General features: G+C 40.6%; 1 protein-coding gene across 1 annotated transcript in view; it reads right to left on the reverse strand.

The window, feature by feature from the left end:
* LOC134528124 (uncharacterized) overlaps positions 1 to 24242 on the reverse strand; it is a 53906-nt gene that overhangs the window by 14586 nt on the left and 15078 nt on the right. Inside the window, exon 2 of the mRNA XM_063361432.1 lies at positions 3338 to 3443. The gene's annotated coding sequence lies outside the window, so the exon portion shown is untranslated. The remainder of the gene's footprint in view (positions 1 to 3337; positions 3444 to 24242) is intronic.

The raw sequence follows: 24242 nt of genomic DNA on the forward strand, positions 1-24242 counted from the left end.
TCTAACGGGCCAATAAAAAAAACGCTTCTCCAAAAACTCGTCAAAACGCAACAACAATCCACAGACCAAGAGGTAATGGGCTGCACCCCGCAGCCTGGGACTATTTGCGAGCCCCTGGATCAACGCCACGGACAGGCAGGCGGACCAGACAGACAGTGATGACAGCATGGCCTCCACATTCGATTACGGGCCCTGAACCCAGGATATGAGAACACACCCCCCCCCCCCCCCCCCCCGGTCACGAAATGTTACAGTCACGTGCTACATTATAATTGCTTGGTTATTTCTTACCTACACTCTTTTTTAGAATGTTATTTAACCTGAAAATACAGGATAAAATTATGGTTACTATTTTATAAGTCCGAACTAAGCTTTATTTATAATATTATTTTACTCTAAAATAAACACAGCGAGTATGTATACATTTATTTCACACACTGAGATAAAAATAAACGAGGCCCGGGTCGTGGACCCAGGGGTCCACACAGTCCCAACCCTTGTGTGGGCCACGGATGACAGTGTCAGTTCCGCGACGCACTGGTCGCTGACTGTGCTGTCCCCCCCCCCCCTTCCCCTGCCGTCTCACCCCGAGCGCGCACGCCTCGTGTAAACCGGGATGTCGGGCGGGCCGCAGTTCACACGACCAGTTCCCGAGCCGGCGCGCGTGGGGACAGACACGCACCAGCAACTGTGTCACTGGCGCGACGTGTTCAGACCTGTCGCTCGCTTGTGCCTGCGACCTCGCCGCTCACTTCACTACATGTATGTATTCCTAAACATTTACTATAAGTAGTCAGGATCAAAACACATAAATAAATATCAGAACTAATTAAAAATTTTAAAAGATCAAAAACCAACATAAAAATAAACAAACTTAATTATATTCAGCCATTACCTCCCCATTTTATACAACAACAAATTAAAACTATTTATATAAAACCAAAAAAATAATACTGGTCTATAATCGGTATTTATATACACACACACGTAAATGGAACATAAATACTCATGTCAACTCACAGATATTTTTTTTACATATATGTACACGAAAACAACAGCAGCACCACGAAATAGTGTTCGCAGTAATACTGGGTTCGGAATCTTACCCGAGCATTTTTTATGCTTTGTGTTGTCCGAGTGCCTGCAATAGTTAAAAGTTATTTGTAAACCGTTCCCTGAATAGCTATCCAGTACATATAAACAGTGCACATAATGAGCACGATAAATCAAAAACAAAAAGAGTCAAATTATTGGAGTTCGATCATCTTTTCTAAGGTTTAAAAGAAAAAACAAATTATGCCTGAATGAAAGATTAATTCAAATATAAAATTACGAGCCCATTTTTCGATAAACGAGTTTCACACACTCAAAAATAACCAAAGTTACAATTTTTTTTTTGTAGTATTACAAACTGTTTCTTGGCAAAGTATCGTTTGATTTATATAAATTGACAAAAAAAATCTTATTTTTCCAATTGAATAATGAAATAATCTTATCAAATTAGTGTATTGTCATCGGACCTCGATAAATCTACAAAGTTTGAATGAAATCTGGCCGTTTAAAGTGGGTCAAAATCGCACCCAAAGGAGTCGGTTACAAACATACAAACATACAGGTGAAGCTAATATAAAGCGTGTAAAAAGAACAGAAATGTTTTTTTTCTTCTGTGCACGAGGGGAAGCGCAGCCACTGGGTCGCGGATCGGCCGGTGGAGCGAAGTTGCCGTCCGTGTGAACCAGGCCTGGTGGCCTCTGAGCGGAAGCGAGCCGGGAGGCCGATGGTCACTACACGTCAAAAATTATGATATTTGGGGGTAATTGGATGAGGAAGGTAGGCGGCTTATATTAGCGTTATCTGCCCAGAGCGCCAGCTGACTGAAATCTGGGCTTGGGTAAAGGAGAAGGGGGTTTGTGAGCTGTGGTTATTTTCAGTTGGACTTATCGAGGTAGCATTTGGGGTCCCGAACCGGCGCTACCCTGTGATCTGCCGGAGTTGGGAAGGAAATTAGACGAATGAGATCAGGTAACGTGGGTTCGAGTCCCTGTGAAAGCAGCTATTCTCCCGCCACGCCTTTCCTTCCGTGGTTTGTCGATTTCACTACTAGGCCGCTTTTTTTCCGCTGGCCTCCACGTTCACCTAACATAACGCCACGCGACTTTAGGTAGGTTTAGAAGAAAGACCAACTTTTTTTTTTCCTTTGGAGCTTCAAAAAATATCGCGTCTACGTTCCGCCGCTACCTAATGATTTGCCACAGTTGGGACACACAACTGAAGAGGCTCTTGCCCACCGGACTTGTTCACCAAGGTGTGGGATGAATTTGGTTTTTAAGTTGGATGAGCGCAGTATAACTAAAAATGCATATATTAAACATTTGTTAGAATAGCTAGGTTAGTTTACCTTCAATTATATTTATGATTTTTTTTAATAAATTTTCTTTCTATCCAGGGGTGCAAAATCTGGAGGATTCACGGATATTTCCAGGGGCCCGAGTGATTTTTCCATGTGGGGTTAACCGACACGTTATCTGTGGATTCGATGCTTGTATGTTGTATTTTGCCCATATGCAATAAACAGAAAACTTTAAAATACCTATACAGAAAGTTTTCCACAGGTCGCTGTTTTGACATCAACCCCGTTTCAGAGTTACACTTTTTGCAAGTGCAGGCAGGTCCTCTCAGTGAGGGGATTCTTAATTTCAGGGGGGTCCCGTCCCCCCTGCCACACCTTGCCCCCCCCCCCCCCCCCCCCCCACCCCCAGGGATCTACGCCCATGTTTCTATCCATCCTCATTTCTGACTTATACGCGATCAAAATTGGAAAGATCATTTTGGAAAATTCTGTTCTTGCGTTGAGTTATTGCGCCTTGCCTAGTTTAAAAATCGGTTCTCTAAAATATAGTTGCTCAATATTTTGCGCTATTGAGTATTTTATAAACTAGGCCTTAATTTCCCTGGACTGCCCTGGCGACAGATGCTTGTTGAAGTGATAATACACACAGGAAATAACTCCACCAGTCATCTCGCACTGTTGTGGGATAACGGTTTGAAAATTTTATGTGTGTGTGTGTGTGTGTGTGTGCAATTCTACGGGGGCATAATGTTTTGAAGAGGAGCCTTTTCGGAAAACCCCGGCCCGTAGTTTTAGGAGAGCAATAGACGAACAGGGAAATCAAGAAAGAAACGTGCTGGCGCGAGGCCAAATTTTCACATGGCTCCGGGCAGTTACCCAACTTCCGCCCTAGTCATTACGAATGTTGAGTGCAGTTATTTTACTACGGCGCCACTTGGTTGGTAACCGTGGCGTAAATACCTGTTTAAACAAATTAAAAAATCTTACCTCCGTCAGTATAGTTCTTGATCACTGAGTTTATTATCTTCCCGATTTTCGTAAAACTCACGTTGTGGTAAATGGGAGGTGTTTCCAGTCCATTAATTATCAGTCTCTGAAACAGAAATTAAATTCACATGTATGAGCTATTTATAAAAACCAAGCACACAGGCATATACAAGAATTTTCCATAATATTAAGGTCGTACGTGTAAACCTGATTAATTTTTGCTTGTGTGTGTGTGTGTGTGTGTCTTGTTCATGGAATCCTAAACAATGAAGTATATACACAACTATTTGCAGTCCCAGCGTTGGTCGGGCTGAACAATACAAGGTGATTTATTGCCCACGAGTTAAAAAAAAAATGGATAGCGTTATATGACAATGTAGTGGACATAAAAAAAATGACACACAATTGCTGTTTGTATGTATATTACACATGACAATCAGTTGACAGTTTAGAAGTTGATGCGCTGCAGCGCAATCTAGCGGCGAGTTACAAAAAAAACTGATAGCATAACAACCTTATCCATGAAAAAAAAACACTTCAATTTGCTAACTTTCATGGCGATTGGTCAAACGGTGTAGGAGTTTTATCGACGTCATACATACATACCAACATTCTATTATATATATATGTGTAATCATTTTGAAAATAAAAGTATGGTAATGTTTTACTTTTAATGTAGGCCTTAGTGTAATCACTCTGACTCCATTACTCCAGCTCTAGCGCGGTATAACCTCTAAGCGCAAGGCTCTGAACTGGCGCGCAGTCTTCTCGTCGTCACAGGACAACTGTGGAATATGAGCGGTGACCGTAACATTATATGGCGGATAAATTAAGATAAAGTAGTAATGCAAGTCCCTTAAGTGCTTTCAAGAATCTGTACTGATTTTTTCACGCCTAAAAATTACTCTGAAAACATGCGTTTGAGCCATTCTAACTCTTCTAAAAATACAGTTCTAATTCGCGAACTGGGGAGCTACGACCCGGAGGAGGTCGTTAGCTACAAACGCCCACGTCTCGCAGCACCCTGAGCGCACCACGGAGACTGGCGGGACTCGTGCGCTGGCTGCTCACGGCTCCCGGCCGTGGGGACTCGGTGCGGGGGTCGAGCCACGCACCACAGACTCCGGGACCAACCCCGCACTCACGCCTGAAAGAGAGGGAACACCACCGACCCACAGCTCGCTCCACAGCCACTCCACTCCGGGGTTCTCCGCGCTGCCCGTAAACTGTGTGCGTCCACAGAAGGTCGACAAAGGCAAACCAAAGAGGACGCAGTCGTTAAAGGCGCCTCCAAATGCGCGTGGGGCAGGCAGGCGCGGCGCTCAACACGCCGCGGCTGTACTGGCGCCCGCGCGCGCCCGCAGTGCGACAGCCGCGAGTTCTCTCAGGGGCTCCAAGCCGGTAGTGCAAGGCGAGACAGGAGCAGCTGGGGTCACACGACTCTGGCATTGGCCGCAACGAGTGCAGGGGGAGGTGGGACAGTGGTGCCGGCTCTCTCTCGTAGCGGGAAACCCGACCGCGTAGCTGTGCGCGAAAGCAGCGAGCCAGAGCACTGGCTGTGCTAACACATGGCTAGCAGTCTCCTGGAGCGGGCGGAGGCTCGAGTGACGACCTCTTGCGGGGAGAGCTCCCAGGGGCCGTATTGAGCGGGGCTGTCGCCCTGCGCAGTGTGTCATCTCACTCATGTCCACAAGAAATCGCCCACATCGGTTGCAGATAGCCCATGGAAAAGAAGTGACTTCTATCTCTATTCATCACAATGCCCACAGCAGCATATGGGTTCGAGTCCCTACCGCGACCCCGCTAGAGAAACAAATTTTAACACCGCCTTATAAGTAACCCAGTATCATCCTTTCGACAGACATCCAAACACAAACTCTATTTCACAACAAGAGGTGGCGGGCGGCACTCCGCGGCACTGGAACTCTTCGCGGGCCCTTGGTTCGATGCTGGGTTCTGGCATCCGGACCACGAGGCCCGCAGAAGCTATGATGACAGTACAGTTTGCGGCACACTGTGTCGCAGTGTTGTCTGATTAAGCAAACAGTCTGAGCACTCGGATATCTGGAGTGGTTTTGAAATCGCGTTGTTTTCCCTGAAGCTCTGCGCACCGTGTGTGTGTGTGCCCGCCGCCGTTTCCTCATATGCTCGGCCGAGAGCGTGTGACAGCGATACCGGGAACTATTATGTTCCCATAACTCGCTATGTGGGAAGTCAATACAAGATTGCGACCCCCGTCACTTTGTTCGAATCATTGGAAACGACGGCGGGGCGCGAAGTGTGCGCGATTTTAAGATTAAGGGTGGCTCACGGTCCAGAAAGTAGTAAGTGTGTGCCCGGGTAGGCAGAGCCCTTATAACGAACGCTGCGGAAATGAGCCACTCTGTATATTGTTTTAGGGTTGTTTTTTCTCTCGGCGGTTGGCAGGCTCGCGGTCGCAGACGGGGTAACGGGAGTAGCGGGAGTAGCGGCGTCGCCAGCCCGAATCGAGCTGCAGGAAGCCACGGGCGTGTCTTCGCTTCCACGGGGCGACACGGGAGAGAGCGGCAAGAGGCGTGGCCACAGACATATTTCACACATAAGTCGTTAAATTTATATTTCCTGGTGTCAAACGATTTACTTCTTTTAAAGAAATTTGAAGCACTCAAGGCTTATCCCCTCCCCCACAAATCTGTATAGTTTTTTTTTTAAATAAGTATTTCTAAGAGATAAGAAAGTACCATATAAATGTTACGAGTGGGGGGAAACGGGTTCGTAAGGATAGCCCAATTAATTGTATACCTATGGTTTTATTTCCTGCTCATAAATACATTACTAATTAAAATCACCACACTTAATGTATGGACACAAGTCACTAAGTATCTGTCCAGTCCACAGTTCCCACTCCTCACTGGAGCTAGTCTCGACAGTACCTTGCACCTGTCCACACACACACACACACACATGTTTTCGGAGGCCCGAAGGCCAACGCACCCTCCTTCCACCCCTCCCAAATGTGCGCCCTCTCAGGGTAGATTGGGAGTCTGCTTGCAGATCTGTATAGTCCAGAGCCCCGCCTTACTGAATCTACCAGACCCAGAAAACATGTCCCCTCCACCACTACAGCACCCACTGGGCTAGAAGAGCGGCTTCACAGGAACCTGGAGACTGAAATCCGCAGGTGGGGCTACGTCCGGGTAAGGGTTTAAGTCAGCTGCTTCCACAACCCAGCAGATATAATTGCCATGCACACACAGTCTCGCGCCACTCGGTCGCACTCGCACGGTCCCGTCTGCGCCGCTCGCACTTCACTCAACTAGCCTGTTGGAAACTCAACTCCCGCGGAGGCCGGCGTCGCCGCTTTAAGGCCGCTTGCAAAGTGCAACTTCAACCATGTCGGCCATTTTTGTATGACCTTCCGAATAGTCTCAAAGATCCTCACGGAATCACCGATGCACGGAGGTCGGTGGTGACCAGAGATTAGGAAAATATCCAGATGGATCATAAGGTCCGATTATAATCGAGGGGGGGTGATGCCAAAAAGGGAGGGGGATTTCAGTGTGATGCACGTATCAATATGGCTGCCGTTTGCTTGCAATTGTATCAGCTGTACCTGTCTTGGAGGTTAAATTGGAGAAAAATGTCGACTCAGATCATTACGTTTGTATTATGAAGATTCGTTTTGGACTTTTAATATAGGTATATAAACATATATTAACCAGTAATATTTTATTCAGAACATCTTAACTACAGTCGTTAATAAAATCAGGCTAGGACAGCTGATACAAATATAAACAAACGTCCGCCATATTGGTATGTGAAAATCAGAACAAAATGGGGAAAAGCGGCTTCACGTCTGATGGCTGATGCTCCATCTGGATGCTTTCCTAATCTCCGGTTGGTGTCGCCGCTCAGAAGTAGTCCGGCAACAGGACCGTTGCGCTCGTTCTGCAGGCCGCCCTGTTTCTGTTCGACGTTAATTCGGGTTGCTGTCGGAACTAGTCCGCGGACCGTTCGCTGCGGCGCGGCGCGACACAATGGAACAGGGCCACGGGCGGGTGGGAACAATATAAACAAAACAACGTCGGCGGCGGGCGCGCACAGAGCGAACACAAGAGGTTCAGACATCGTGGAACTATAACGCTGTGTTTTTTTTCTTTTGCGCATCTAACTCAATGTCCGTCTAACAATTTGTGACGTCACTCTGGTATAGGGAAAATGTACGTTAAACTGTGTTGAAACAGCGATTATCAACAAATGTAGAAGTTTGTAGCAGTTTGATTTCCATCAAAGTAAATTAGAAGAGACTTTTGATACATGTAATTAGTTCAATTGCCTCTTTTATGTCTAAATATTTTTTTATCGGTGGTTTTCTATTTCTCCGTCCGACCCATGTTTCAAATGGACGAGAGCATTTAAGTTTGCCCAGTTTTTAATATAGCTCAAGGTGTATATTTTTATTTTTTAGTAAAATACATATTCAACGCAAGTTTGCCTAAAATAAAGCTATACATTTGTAGCATTGACTACAGTTAATTGTTTGCATCGACCATGACGAGTGCCAATCGTCGATGAATACATATGTAACAAAATTTTTACATAAATAAAAAACTGTATTTAGTAAGAAACTACTGCGCGGGAAAATAAAGTGGTATTCTAAATGTGTGTGTGTGTGTGTGTGTGTATATATATATATATATATACATATATACATACATATAAGTATATACTGCAGTTGGTTTGTTGGTTTGCCATCTTTCGAAAAAGCCATTTCTTTCAAAAACCAAGGTTTGAATATTAAAACTCTGTCATTCTTGGAATATAAAACATTATAAAAATGTTTCATGTTTATTTATCATTTCACAAATACTATATATATTTTTTTAATATTTAAAAATTTCTGACATTTTCTTCCTGCAGTTTTAACTGCATATCTGCCAGCCCGTTTCCCTGACACACCGTGGACTTCTCTTCCTGCAGCTTGTATCATTGTTTAAAATAATGGCAATTTCTTAGAGAAGATGCTCCGCTAAAATAATACATATATATTTATATATATATATATATAATTGCAAAAAAGGTTTTCTCTTTAGTACTGCGTGTCCTACATAATGTTTAATATTTTTAACGTTGATTACCTAATCTATCCAACCATTTACACCAATTTATAGTCTCTTAAATACAAATTGCGTAAAATAACCAAACGTGTACACCATTTTACGGTGTTTGAAATAACACTCGCCTGATCCAACCAGCCATTCATACGATTTGACAGCGTTTAAATGCCGCTAACCAAACGTAACCCAAAATTCTAATGTAATATTAAACTACCAATAAACTAATTAAAATATCTAAATGCCAATTTACGGAAACATCAGAAATCATGGAGGGCTCTCAAAAATACGATTTTCAGATATTACCTTAAATTTTGTTTTTCAGAAAAATTACCAAAATGATTACCTAAACAACAAAGTAAAACCTAATCTGAATTATGAAGATTAGTATTTAAAATTTATATACCATTTTTTTGTTATTACTATCAACATAACATTACATAAACTTATAATTTAATTAACTGCAAATTTTTGTTTTCCGTTTCCAATCAATACTTACGGACACGTTTATAAGTTTTCCAACGTTAACGTAAGTTCATCAAATAAAACAAGTTAACGTATATTCATGTGGCAATACAAGATAGATACATTTAGTGACTAAATGAAACGTAAACATCAGTATTTATAAGTGAACATGTGTCTGTATCCTACAATCGTAACAAATATATAGTTTAGAGAGCCAATTAAAAAAAAATTAAAAACATTTTACTTAACTGTTAAGCCTAGGCCCACACAAAAAAATTATTTACTCAACACCAATTTCTATAAAAAAAAAATTAATTTTACAATTCATTAAACCCTACCTACCTTGCTTTGTGATTAACTATTGATAAAATTAATCTTTTTGCGCGAATACACTCAATTCAGTCGAGTTAAAGAAAGTGCTATGCTATTCTTAATTCGCTTTTCTTCATGTACTGTCATGTGGGCAACCATATTACGCAAAATTAAGCATTTTCTCATTTCATGTTATCAAACTACCGTGCTAGATTAGCGCCAATGTCGCCTGCGGTATCTCCCGCGTGACGCACGTGTGCATAACGAAAAAAAAATGTCCGTGGATCGGGCAGGCCTGTATAGGTACTACTTACAGACCATGGTTTTACAGAGTTTCTGTTTGCGCGCACTGTGCCAAGTAGTACGTCACTGAATAGGGGCGTAGACAAAAATAAAACAACAATGTTTTCATTTTTATTTTATTTTACTGGCGATGGTTAAAATCCTAGCTCAAGAAAATGGAAATTAAAGTACTTTCCAGGTATGTGAACGATTTCTTTTTGATGTGTAACCATCTTAGCTCTCGGTATACGGCGTTTGGTCGGACTGATTTCGTGAGTGAAACGGAAACGGTGTAAACACGGTGCTTTAGGTTTTGCTAGGTAAGGAGAGCAAAGCAGCATGTGATTTTTACAATACATATCATGGGCGTCGCAAGGATATATTTTTTGAGGGGGACTGCAATTGATTTAGTTGTTGAGGAATATCCATCCCCTGGGAAAAAAGTGGGTGGTCCGGGGGTCCTCCCCCGGGAAAATTTGGGGTTTAGAGGAGCAAAAAGGTGGTTTTTAGGCATGTTATTTCCTAAATATTCTAATTATAGTTGGTTTGCAATATATAATTTACTTTTTATAAAAAAATATTTTCAGAGAACAAATTTGCAAAAACACAGTGCTCACATTACCACGATTGGACTAAATGCACCATGCGCAACATGGGTTATATCACAGAAATCATATTTTTAATATAACTATGAAACTAAATATATTATTGGAGGGGACGAAATTGAAGACTTATATTATTGGGGGGGGGACGTGTACACCCCCCCCCCCCCCCCGTTCCACCCGGTTGCGACGCCCATGATACATATGATTGATCCACGTGTGGTGGTGGTTCGTCATGCCGTGCGGCAAGAGAGGGGGAAAAGCCAAGCACCGGGGCCCTATTCTTGACGCTGCTGGAAGAATTCCGCTAGCGGAATTACTTGATTCCACCAGAGATTTGCTAAACCCTATTCTTGAACACTCGCTAGCGGAATTATGTATCGGGATTACGTCACAAACTACCGGAATTATTCCGCCACCTCGTGAGCTGGCGGAATCACAATTCCGGTAGAAATTTAAACGTTGTTTGTTATTTGAAACCATTATTTGTCCAAAATGGAGTCTCTGGTATGGTTCTGAAATTTTTTTAAATCGTTTGTATGTTTGGTTAGTTTAGGTTAGCTACATTTAAATCTCGTTTAATAATGCGTGTGTTTATATACTTATATTATATTACTTCATTTAAAACCAGAAATAACTTATTCGTCTCATTATGTTATGTGATTATTCAGATAAAAATACGCCATGTGATGCTTTCAACCTTCAAAATTCGTGTGTGCGTGGCGAGAAAACTTTTGTAACAATTTAACTAATATTTAATGTTTTAAGTACTACATTTTTGTTTGTGTGATTTGCAATGGCAGGTATTTAAATATTACATTACGAAAGTTATATTTACCATCTTCCATTAAGTACCTACTTAGCATAAAAAACATTGAAATTTTTGCTGTGTATAAATTTGTGGCTTATTTGACGTGTATTGTGATAAATACAATACCGGTAACGTAGTTTCCATATTACGTAATTCGTTTTTGACACCAAATATTGCAATCGTGTGTCATGTTTTGATGGAACAAAACTATAGTGGTAGTTAGATTATGCACATGTATTCGTTAAAAGTACATCCATCCCGGAATTGAAAAGTACTCGAAATGAGTCAATTTATATATGAATTTCCCAGTGATAAGTGATTGTGAAAATAAAGGTTATCCTATTTTCCCTTCCCTATCTTGCAAACAGAGCCAACATTCCTACCACGCAAATAATATGATTGAAAACAACACACACCGATGAAAACCCATACAAGTATTATTAAATAAATGATGAAAGAAGATATAGTTGAAAGATTATGTTGATAAATTCATAAGATTGTTTTCAAGAAGCCCCTACACCAAACAATTACAAACTTTGGTAAAAGTTCCGTTTTGCTTATCCAGGTGTATCCAGATATACCTTTGATTCTAATGGCATAATCCTGTACACCTGATCCTGTGTTCTATGATGCTTATCTTTTTTATCAGTTGGAATAACTTCAGATTTCGCGCTGTCGCGCGAAATGCGTCGGCGCTACGCGCCTGCCCACTGCTAAAAAAATAAGCATTATGTACCACAGGATCAGGTGTACAGGATCATGCCAACAGGATCACAGGTTAACTTGGATACGCAATACGGAACTTTTACCCATTTCCCCCCGCACCATGAGATAATTGCCAGATGATGTTCATAAAATGTTATAATTTTGTATTGACTTGCAGTTATAAAAATCTTAATGTACACATTGACAATTGTTTGCTGAATCAAGAAACACCGCATAAAATTTATTTTCACCTCAAATTTTACACTAACATAAAAAGTTGCGGCAAAGTAAGCAGAAACAAACTAAAAAACGATTACTTTTAAGTGATAAGAATTTTAAATTCTATCAAGTAAGCAGAAACAATAAACTAAAAAACGAGTACTTTTAAGGGATAAGAATTGTAAATTTTAATATAATTCTTGCCACAAACTATCAGCACGTTTCTTGGTAAATTCAGGATTAAATTTTCCTCTGGACAAAGAATCATTTTTTTCCATGAATGATAGCAAAATTTCCCGTTGTTCGGCCGTAACTATACAGCTCATTACAATTTGATAATTTTCAACCTACACCCTTACACCAACACGAGGATATTTGCAAAGAGTAAACAAAACAAAACATTCAGTATTCATCCACTTCCACGGGAAATTTACCTTTCCTCATTGTGATTGGCCTTCTACCAGTGACGTCAACAGTTAAAGCAACGTTGCCACACTTCCGTAAAGACTTTTCGTTGACCCGACAATGTTGATTCCGGTAGCTACTACAGCAATTTCAAGAATTGGTTTTTTACTCTCTACCGGAATGAAACTCGCGGATTAATCCGGTAGCGGAATTATTCCGGTAGCGTCAAGAATCGGCCCCCAGGGTAGGGTGTCCAAGCTTGAAGATATTTCGGGACAGCAGACGTGACCTCTCCCAGAGTAATCACGGCTTCTAAGTGTGGGTTCGGAAGATAGCTTGCAGGGAAGATGGAAGATGGAAGATGGAAGATGGAAGACGGGGACCGTTAACACGGACTGCCCGTGACCTTGGCTCGAAGGACGTGAACGGCCTTGCCGCGACCTTGGCCCTGCGGCTGGCGGGTAACGGTGCGGCCTTGGCGCGGCTAGCGGGACCTCCGCGCATGCGCACTATCGCAGCGCAGCCCCGTGCCCGTTCCACTGTCATTCAGGGATGCCAACTAGGTTTTTTTCCCCCCAAACCAAGATGTAATAGGTTTTTCTTCCCCCCAAACCAAGATGTAATAGGTTTTTCTTCCCCCCAAACCAAGATCTAATAGGTTTTTTTTATAGGGTGCATTTATTTAGGGGGATTCTTTAAGGGGAATTTTTTTAGCGGGTACATTATTGAAGAAATTTTTTGAGGGCGTGAAATTAAAGTAAATAACTTGAAAACAAAGTGAAAGTAGAACAGCAACACAAGTGGCTGAATTTTGCCCTACGACCAACAACAACTTGCTGGTCGAGAGAATTCCGTTTTTTACTTTTACCGTTTAACATGTTCACGTTGTAAGTTGTCTGGTTGAGGTTGTAGCCGTTACTTTGTTGTGTACTCGCGAGTTTTATTGGATTGCGAAGTAAGTCGTTTATGTTTTTCTGTGGTGCCAAGGAATAAAAAAACAAGAATAATAATTAATTATTCGTGTTCAAATATTTTCCAAAATGCCAATTATATATATATATATATATATATATATATATATATATATCAGCAAAAATATACGAGATGTTAGGAGACCGACCCAGAACTTCAAGAATAGTTAGTAATCATGTATTCTTTAAATCGAAATTAAATTCGTTCGTATATAAAATTGCAGATACTAAATGTTATTTTTCAAAATTATTATGCTCTGTTTGGGCAGAAAAATAAGGAAATGTAAAATAATTTTAGCTCTCAAACAGGGTGTACAATGAAAATTTTAGGGGTTTTTAATCGAAATCTAGGGGGATTTGAAGTTGGTCCTAGGGGGAACACTCTGTAGGAGTTGGCATCACTGCTATCATTGCGCGATATCACTTCACTGGGGGGGGGGGGGGGGGGACGCACGTGAATGGGAGGAGTATAGCCCCAAAAAAGGTTTTGTGGTTGTGCAATGCCAACACCAGAAATTAAGTTTTATATATAAACAAAACATATACATTTCTTAAACAGAATAACTTTAAAAAAAGTTATTTTAAAAACATTCTTAGTTCAGAATTAATGGAATTGTGTATCAGCAGAGTAGCGTATTGAGTATTGTGTTTAAATTTAAAACTTTGGAATAATGTTTAACAATGTTGGATTATTTTGGTAGCAATGAAGTAAGCATGACTGTAATGTGCGCATTTGCAGACGTGAGTTTTTTTTTTTTTTGTTTTTTATTGAACTGAGGTTACGGTATTCAACACTCATACTTTTCGACTGTGCATTTATTTTTAAATTTTTTGAAACAAAAAATAAAGCATTTTAGCTTTGCGTTTTGGTTGTTACGCACTCTAGCGATCGTTTCGCAACACTGGATACAACTATTTCGGCAAAAATCTTAAGAGGCAGCAGCACCATCGCACAAATTAGAACCGCCTTTCTGATTTTCCCCAAATACTTTTTAAGTTCCGGTGATTTCTTGTTATAACCATTCAAGTGTACAGAATGCATTCCATGATAATTTCACTATCATGAAGTTTCATTTGGCACACCAACACGCTTGGTTCGTCCCAAGATGATCACAGAAGTGACTGTATACGAGTTAATGCCGCCAGACGCGGGTCCGCCAACTTGACGAAATCAAGGGAAAGAGTGAAGATCTTGCGCATGCGCGGAATTCGGGGCAACAGATCGGCAACGGACAGGACACCAAAATCCGTTTCCTAAAAAACAAGGGACTGGCCGTGTCCTATCCTGCAGTAGGAACAAAGGTTAGGGTATGGGTGTAGCATAGTGTGTCTTGGAATACTCGCCTCGTTAGGGGTGTATCTGTGTTGGTGAGGCGGGATGATAAGCGCGACGCTCGCTGGTATTTCCAGCGCGGTATCGCCTCTAAGCGCAAGGCTCTGAACAGACGCGCAGTCTTCCCGTCGTCACAGGATAACTGTGAAGTTTGAGCGGTGACCGTAACATTATATGGCCGAGAAATGAAGGTAAAGGTGTAGTGCAAGTCCCTTAAGTGCTTCCAAGAATCTGTACTGGTTGTTTTACGCCTAAAAATTACTCTGAAAACATGCGTTTTAGCCATTTGAACTCTTCTAAAAATGCAGTTTAAAAACTTAATCCGAAATCAAAAGTACTTTTCGGCCCTCAGCGAACTCTTTAATGCTTTTCGTAAGCAGACCCCACTCGGATGTCTTGAGTAGTTTTGAAATCGCGTTGGTTTCCCTGAAGCTCTGCGCACCGTGTGTGCGCCCGGGTGGACGGAGTCCTCGAGAGTGCTGATTGGTGGATGACTGCGGGCTGCGCGAGGCCGGGGCTCGGAAGCAGCCCCGGGCCACCGTCGCAGCGACAGTCGAGCCCAGAGGCCAGGCGAGGACGTCGAAGGGAAGCCTACAACTCACGTAGTTTCGGTCCCCTGCAAGAATTTCCGAACATTTCCGAAGTTTATGCGTTTTGGTATTAACGCCACTTCAGCCGCTAAATCAAAAGTTTCCAATGAAAACAAGCATTTTGTGACTGACCTAACCTAACCTAACCCTTCGATTTTTTAAATTTCAATTTTTGAGAGAAATCCGAAGTTGCACGAACGTGGTAGGGAACCGAAACTACGTGAGTTGTAGGCTACCGGACGTGGAACCCCTGAGCCCGCGAGCGAGCACCGCCACCACAACCTTCACCGCAAGCCCGCGGCCAGTGGGACCGTCAGATTATTTTCTTTACGAGAACACTTTCTTTATAATTTAAATTTTAAAAAAGAAATCTCAGGGAATTAGTAAACTTTTAGATCTCCGATTTGGTTTGTATTTAATTGTTGTTCTTAAGTAAATTGTTCGATAATTTCGTTAACAATTGGTTGTCTATAAAGTCGATTTACGGACGATAGTTTAACGTAACAACGTCATAACAAAACATTGATGAAATGATTGCATACTTTTATGAATAAAATTGAATCATTTTTATTGAATTATCACTATTTTGTATGGATACAAAGAAGGAGTAAAATTAAATCTACAATTTAATTGATAAATTTACTTTTATTTGCACTCATTAATTCAAATATGTTTATTACTTTAACGAAGAGATTATTTTAATTATAACTTTTATTCATGTTTGATATTTAACTTCAAGATCGTCGGGAATGTTTTACGTTTTTTCGCAATTACACATTTAACGACGAAGTTTGTTCGTCGTTAAATTAAACGTAGAATTTAATAAAAATGCCATTGCAGTTAATAAAATAAGTATTAGTAAGTTTAAGAAAGAATTTCGGCTTTAATCTCCAACCCAGACGCTCATGGTGCACTGGGGCCGAGATTAAAATTCGTCGAGAATATTTTACGTTTTTATGTCTTCCATTGCTCAAAATGATATGCAATTGTGGCTCCGGGCACGATATTTTATTTATAATTCATTAATAATAACGCCCCTCGCGATAAACAAAGGAAAATATGTATTAACGAGTGCCTGGTTGCCGCGGAAGCGGCTAGATTGCGCGATTCGTTCGGTTCGCGTTCGTCACCGTAGATTACAGCACCATAGGGGAATAATATTAATTGGTTTTATAATACGATTTTATAACAAATACGCATCCCAAATACATCAAACTTATTTATAATGTGTTACAATATTTTTTTAAAACATTGTGCAAAATATCCCGGGTGTAATTTGAATTATGTGTAACTGTAAAACACCATTGTTCGTACAAAAACGTATTTGAAAAATCAACATTACTTTTAAATAACCGTACCGATTGTGCTGAAAATCGGTGGACGATCGTTAAATTACATAATATTAATAATTCAAACGACGAAAACATGATTGAAAAGTCAAATCGATGGTTGTTCCAATCGAGTGGAAGAGAGATAGATGCGGCGCAAGCGTACAATGAGCGTAACGGGACACATCGTAGTGGGACAATGTGCGTTACGGGACACTTTTTCGTACGTGCAGCCGGCGTTCATTGATTTATTAGACGTCACGTCAAAATAAAGTCATAAATATGTATATTAATGTTATTAAATAGTACATTAAACATGCTTATCAAAGTTCGTATGAAATAAATATTAAAAGTAACACGTGTGCAAACCAACATTAAATATAGACTACTTGGAAGAAGAAGAAAAACCTAATTCCTGAAATCTCTGTGTATGAGACATGTCGGACTGTAATGGCGAGGAAATGCGTTATTGTAACCACAAAGGATTAAAATAATCCTTCCTAAATAATCCCTCACACAGCTCATTTGGTGTAATTTTCTTATTCAGTCTTCGCTTATTTTCTTTTTATCATTGAAGGGAGGAGTCCGGAACCCTTTTACCCCCCCCCCCCCCCGGCTATACGTCTGCGGCCCTGCCACTACGATGAAATATTAGAGCTACGAATCGATTGGTTTATGTGAAAAGGATGATGCTGAGGCCTTTTGGTTGTTTCAGTTACTATCGATGTCTCGCCCTTGGCTCGAGCCTATAGTTTATAAATACAAAATGAAGGTTTGTGAATTTACTGAGTGTTTATTTATTCATGAGTTGGTAGTAGTCTTCTGGTATGTTTTAAATTAATGTGAAGTATTTTTCATTTCATGTTCTAGATATTTTAATTATTTGCGCAGGGAGGTCGATGTGCAGTGAGAAATTATAATTTTTTTTTTTAATTAAGTAAAGTTTATAGTGATTTGTTGCAGGGGTTGTGTGTGGTGTCTGTGTGCTAAGTGCTGTGATGACTGGGTAATTACTTCTTCCTCTTTGATTATGACAGCAGTGTAGTTTTTTTGAGTTATAGGCACTGTAGTCGTCAGTACTGTAGTCCAGTTATAAACGTGAAGCAGAGGTATAGGTGCTTCAAGTATGCATTGCTATCCAGTGAATCTCCGAAATAATCGTGGCTTTACTCTACTCAAGTTTACATATTTACCGACACTCGACTCTTTTGAGTATAGTATTTTTTTTTTCTACTGTTAATAGTCAATGTTACCCGATTAAAAGTTTTTGCCGCATAAGTCATGCAAAGAAGTCTCTCCCCCCCCCCTCCTCACCACCCTCAAAAAGTATAACATGTTTGATTTTTTTTTTTTTTATTGTTATCAAGAGAACGCTTATTCATGTTTGGGTGACAAAAAATTTGTAGTTACGGTATCTAAAAATTTAGTGCAAGGTGGGTTTTTACAACTTTTGAGAAGAGAAGAAAAAGTCTACAACTCAAAATTACGACAATTGTGTAATTTTGTATTTATGTGATTCTGAACCGTAATTAATTGGCCTATCAACTGTCCTGGGCGTGACGTTGTGTTCTGAGATATTCTGTATATAAATTTGTGTAGGTATGTTTATGAACAACTGTTGTCACTCGAAGAAAACTAAAACCACCCAAATCAGGGTAGGTGATGGTAATATGTACCAGTTATTTTGTTTTGGACAAAATATGGAACGGGGTTATAATATTAAACAGGACAGTATTTGTCAAGTTAGCGTAACCGCACCTACCGGCAACTGTCGTAATTATAATTTTCAGTTCCCGAGTTTCCGCTTTAGGATACAGAGACAGCAGACATCAGTATGACGTTGTATGTGGACGTTACCATAAGGGTTGTGTTCATGACGGAGAAACTTAAATTGCCGAGAGTGAGACCTAGTTTTTGAAGTAGTTTTTGGCACACCGCTAGATAGTAGCTTCCATTATATATTACTAACACGACTACCGTTGATTATGATAAGTAATTCATCAGCTATTATCAGGTAAACAAACCAGTGAAAATCCATTCACTGTATTTTGGTAGCAATTATATTTTGTGGCGTGGCATACCATAAATACTGATTTTCCGAATCATTAAGAACATACATGTTTATTAAAAAAGGTTTTTTTTGAACAGTTTAAATCTCTTCTAAGCAATTAGAATGTAATTATTGCATCAGTAATTATCAGTAGCATTAACAAAAAATGTTGTAATGAATTATCTACATTATTATAAAACTGTAACAATCTGTCTGTTTGAGCATCACGCAAAAACTAATGGACCGATTTTGATGAAACATTTGTGTTTTAAAGCTTATGATTATAATCAAATATTGGTATGTATTTTATCTCACTACGATGACGGAAGTCGTAGATTTAACAAAACTTTTTTTTCACTAACCAAAATGCAAACCAAGGAGAATTTTTTTTTGTGTGTGGTAAGCTGGTACATGTGGACGGTGGACAGGCAAAAACGGGGTCAAACATAATCATGTCAAACCAGATGGACGATTTTATAGGAGCGGAAATACCAAATGTGGAAACAATCCCACTTCTCTTTTGAGATAGTAAAATCTCAAATGGTTCAAGGTCCGAGTGGAAGTTTGAATCCTCAATAATTAACTTGCATAAAAAAAAAAAGGTTGATGCTCTGAAAAGCTTCCCGAGAGGTTGACAGCATCAACATGCAAGAGTATAGGTGATAAGGGGGGGGGGGAGGGGGGGGGTCAATATCTTCGATTCAAATGCGCGGTCAGATTGTGAGTGGTGATAATAGGTGGGATGTGCCGCATTCACATGATCTTTCTCGAACCTGTAATATATATGTGTGTGTGTGTGTGTGTACACACACATACAACAAAAGTTTACAGTCCCTTGCGGACGAAGTCGCGGGGAAAAGCTAGTAAGTAACTATGGGGGAAAAAATATGAAACTGTTCCATGTAACGTTGTTTTTAGTAAACATGCAGCAAAATCTGGGTTTCCAAGAGTAGGGTGGTAACATGAACCAGTACCTATATGGGAAGTGGGGGGAACGCGCTGCGACCCGAGTTTCCTTTCAAACGGCCTGTGGCCCAGAGACCCGTTGTCGACCACTCCAAAAAAAAAAGGGGGGAAGGGAGGGGAACTAAGATCCATTGACTCCGGGTCTGATGCTCGAACAATCCCCATTCGTAGAGACCGGAAAAATTCGCGGATTTATTTCACGATATGCTAGAATCCAAATAACTCTACCTTTATATTGCTTCTATGATTGGCTTACAGTTTATCTGAAGGACTTTGAGCCAATGGAAAACCTTCAACCAAAAAAGTATCAAATCGCAAGCGTCCCAGTTGACAGGTGTCACGAGTCAATAGCCAATGAGCAGGTGGCATTTGCCTGAGTATGTAGGAGGTTGTGGAGTCTATCCTAGAGGTTATCGAAAGCGCGAATTTTTCCAGTCTCTACCCATTCGTGAATCGTAATCCGAAATCTTGAAAAAATTAATGGATGCTCACACGATGTTTGTTCGTAGGCATAACACGTATTAGTTCTCGGTACACGGGATTTGGTTGGAGTAATTTCGCGAATGGAACGAAAGTCGTACGGAACGTAAATGTGTAACCACGGTGTGGCCATCTGTGGTGGTTGGCGTGAACGAAAGTTCGCAAAGCCAAAGGGAAACTTTATAGTAATAACTGTTTAATGAATGTTTAACAAGTTTGGTCTTATTTTAATAAATATTCTTTGTCGAAAATCAGGTCCAAAACCGGGGTTTCGTATTTTTTCCCCAAGTCTTTTTAGTTTTTGTCGGAGCCGCTTCATTATATAGTTAAAATTTTCGGTTTGTAAATAGAATGATTCGATAGCCCACGTAGCTTCTCCGGCAGCGAAATCTAGCCGCGAGTGCGGAAACTAATGTGAATCACGTCGAGAAATGTACAAAGTTGAAAACACAACTTGCAAATACTTAACAGGCTCGGGAATTATTTTTAAAGAATTCCACGTTCAATTCCCGTGTCCGAGTTTCGTATTCATTGAGTTGTTATTTGCAACGTGAGAGACACGTTAATTTGCTCGTTAGTGAGGTTAGATACGTCAACACATCTCTGGCGTGTAACAAAATACTCGCTCACGGTTCTTTTTTTTCTAATTACGACTGCGAAGTTGCATAAGCTAGCGTGCGGCGAATTTCGGATGTGTTCGGTACAGGGTCGTAGCCAGGGGGGGGGGGTTTAGGGGTTCAACCCCCCCCCCCCCTTAGCACCAAATCTTTATTTAATTTCTTATTCATCACTCAAACAAATTTCATATTAAAATTAATAAAATTTTTACCATTACAATATTTAAATTTAAGTACCGAAAACTGCTAAAATAGCACTATTTTACACCTTAAAATACGGGGGGGGGGGGGGGCATGCTTCTTAACACCCCCCATACACAAATCCTGGCTACGCCACTGGTTCGGTAACTGATCGACAGTGGGTGAATCAACGGCTGCCCCGACAAGAAACCGAACGCGCTAGAGCCAGCACGAGTTGAAGAGGAAAAGCACGGGGGAGGGGGGGGGCTCGCTTGTAACGGTTTGTTGTCGTCTTTCGCCACCCCTCCTTCCCGTTCGACCTACGTAATTGCAGGCTGGGTCACTGGTGCAGACGTGGCGGGGCCAGTACACGGTTCTGACATCCGCCGTGCTCAGACATTTTTTTTTGTAAATGGAACATTAAATATCCATGTCAATTTGTACATTCACATCGCAGTAACAATGGGTTCGGATTACTTTTACCCGGGAAGTTTAAGCTTTGGTGTTGTCCCAGTTCCTCCAATAATTAAAGTTGTTCGTAAACCGTTCCCCGAATGTCTTTCCAATATTAGCTGCACGCATTTAACAAGCATAATAAAAAAAATTAAGTTAAGTCAAATTATTGAATGTTTGATTTATCTATTCTGTGGTTTTAAAAATGTTATGCTTAAATGAAACATCTACGTATTAAAATATAGAATTATACTCCAATTTTCGTAATGAATAGTAATTATTATCTCGAAAAACGTATTTAATATATCCAAAAATAACCACAGCTACGTGATGTGCAAAGTTACAATATCTTTCATGTCATATTACGAAGAAATTCTCGGCAACTGGTTTCCAAAGAAATCTTTTGTCAAAGTTCAGAAACTTTTTTCGCTAAGGGCGACACTGGCTGACGCATCCTCCGCCTCTTCGCCTCTTTGCGCCAGGCACAGAACTGGCCTACAGTCTTCAGTCTATGGACTTCAAGTAGTGACCCTGTAGTTCTATGCTGGAATCCCTGCTGGAGACTGGACCAATTAGAAACCCCATCAAAGAGGTATCGAATAACAAGTTGTCCAGTTCAAACGTCTCAAAAGTCAGCAGCCAATGAACAGGTGACGTTTGCCCGAGTATGCAGAGGATCGTGGAGTCTATCCTGGAGGTCACTGAAACAGCAAATTTTTACAATCGCTATACGAAGCATGTGTCATGGAACTTGCCTCAAATTTGAAACTTCTCAAAATTGGTACTAATGGTTCATGTATCATTCTGCAACTGTTATGTCAACAAAGCTCGTAAACAATTAATTTCGTGGGTGGTCAAGTGTTCGTGAACAAACATCACGCGATGCTTTGCAAGTGACGGTTGGGAAATCAGTACCCGCTGGTGCTATTTTTTTTTTTTTTTTGACAACTGTCAAGTCTGAGATAAGTTAACAATGACGCGGACTAAGGCCCGTTCTACAATGGCACGTAAACGGAGACGAATCACCCGGAACATTCCACTACTGCGTCTGCTGCTTCCACGTTGCACGAAAAAAAAAAAAAAAAAAAAAAAAAAAAACAATGGCAACCAATGAGATTGCATTTCAAGTTCAATGTCATAGCGCGGGCATAATTTACATATACATATAATAAAATAAACCACAAAGTAATAATAGAACACTAGATATTTTTGAACTTGAAACAAATTTTAACGTATTTAGAACATAAACAAACATGGCTTCCACTGCAGCCAAGTACTCGGCTTCTATTGGTCGCACGGAGCAACGTAAACGGAAGAGCTCAGCCATTGGCGAGCTGATCCGTACGGGTCTGTCTCCGTCTGCGTGCTGTTTTAGAAACTCTGTTCCGTGAGATCCGTCTCCGTTTACGTGTCATCGTAGAACCATTGAATATACCTAAGCGCAGGCAAGGGCATACAACCTCGACGAATGGACGCGTGAGCACTCCACGACTGCGCTGTCCGGGGGAACAATGCATCCGGTTGCGGCAGTGTTCCGAATGCACCGCGCTCCACGCTTTTTCTTTGTTCTCTTTTTTTTTTTTTTTTTTTTCCCTGCGTTTAAAACAGAACGCTCGACGTGTGCCGCATGTGGACTCTTGGGCTGTGTTCGTGAGGACGAGACGTGATGGGCATCGCTTGGCAGAGAATCACAGCTGACCCCCCCTCCTTCCCCTTCCTCCTTTCCTTATCCGTGGAGGAACACACTCGAGCTGAAACTTTCCTTTCTGCGATATTCTTGTTCCCAGAACTCGCAACTGTCTAGGTGTTGGCCTGGAAAACTATTACTGTAAAAAAAAAAAGGTTTAGTAATTTTACTTTTTTTTTTCCGTGTCGTTTTGAAAAAAACTATAACAGCTGGTGTAATTCGACACAAATTTTTCTTAAAATCCAAATAGTGCTACAGACTTCGCTTGGATAAAATACTCGAATGTACACCTGTTCTTACAATAACTAACGTGTTAAAGTGCACATTTGTATAAATAGATGAAACTGCACTTACAACAAGTGTTAAATTAATCAGTGCCCTGTTCTTTTTTTTTTGTCAGAACATTTTACTTGAAGGCACACACATACGTCACTGTAAAAGTGCAAAATATTTATCAGTGTAAACTTACATATACCAAGGAACTACAAAAAAAAGTATTTTGCAATTTATACCTACAAACCCCGTTTAATTTGCATTATATTACGAAAATGGTATTTTATTTATTTATTAAGTTTGTGGCATGCCCACCAACAGTTTTGCAACTTTTGAGGTGGGCACTGCAACTTCACTACACAAATACTTATAAGTATGCGCGATGCACGATGTACCAGACTTAGACTTACTTACCAGGTTAGACTTACAACAAAAAGGTCGTGGGTTCGATAATTCTTTTAGTTACTCAGACTGTAAGAAATGTTTACTTAGACAATTTAACTGACAAAATTAAAAATCGCTTTGGAGTACACAGCTATGAGTTACAAACAAATAATATATATTTTTGGAAGTTGTACAAAATGACATGTTCATTGTTTTTGTACATTTACTCGACGGTGCTGTAGAATTTTCTGACATTTGTGGTCAATACGCACATGCATGCGTATGTAAATTTATAAATCACAAAATAAAAACACACCAAGAGCTATAACATATTTACCAAACCATAGCAATTGTCCTTTTACACTTTTGGAAGTAGGTACTTCTACTTGAGCACAAGAATAAAAATACACCATCACGTGTAGGTGTTTATTTACGTTAACATCGGCGGCGACTCATTTGTTTTTACAGTGTATATATGGTGATTCAAGGGGTTAAATACTTTAATATATTCACCGAATGAAATGACTCGATGAAAATATAGACGAAATAAACAAAAACGAGCCGACATGGCGTCGTCAAAGATACCTACATAACAAATCCACTCTCTTTATTTATTAATAAAGATCGCAGGCTTTCGCGGCCATCGTCTGAAGTTGCTTGGCTTCTGGGTTGCAGTCGCCATCATCAGGGTTGGTATTT

This window comes from Bacillus rossius, chromosome 1 (genome assembly GCF_032445375.1).
Source record: "Bacillus rossius redtenbacheri isolate Brsri chromosome 1, Brsri_v3, whole genome shotgun sequence".
Classification (NCBI taxonomy): domain Eukaryota; kingdom Metazoa; phylum Arthropoda; class Insecta; order Phasmatodea; family Bacillidae; genus Bacillus; species Bacillus rossius.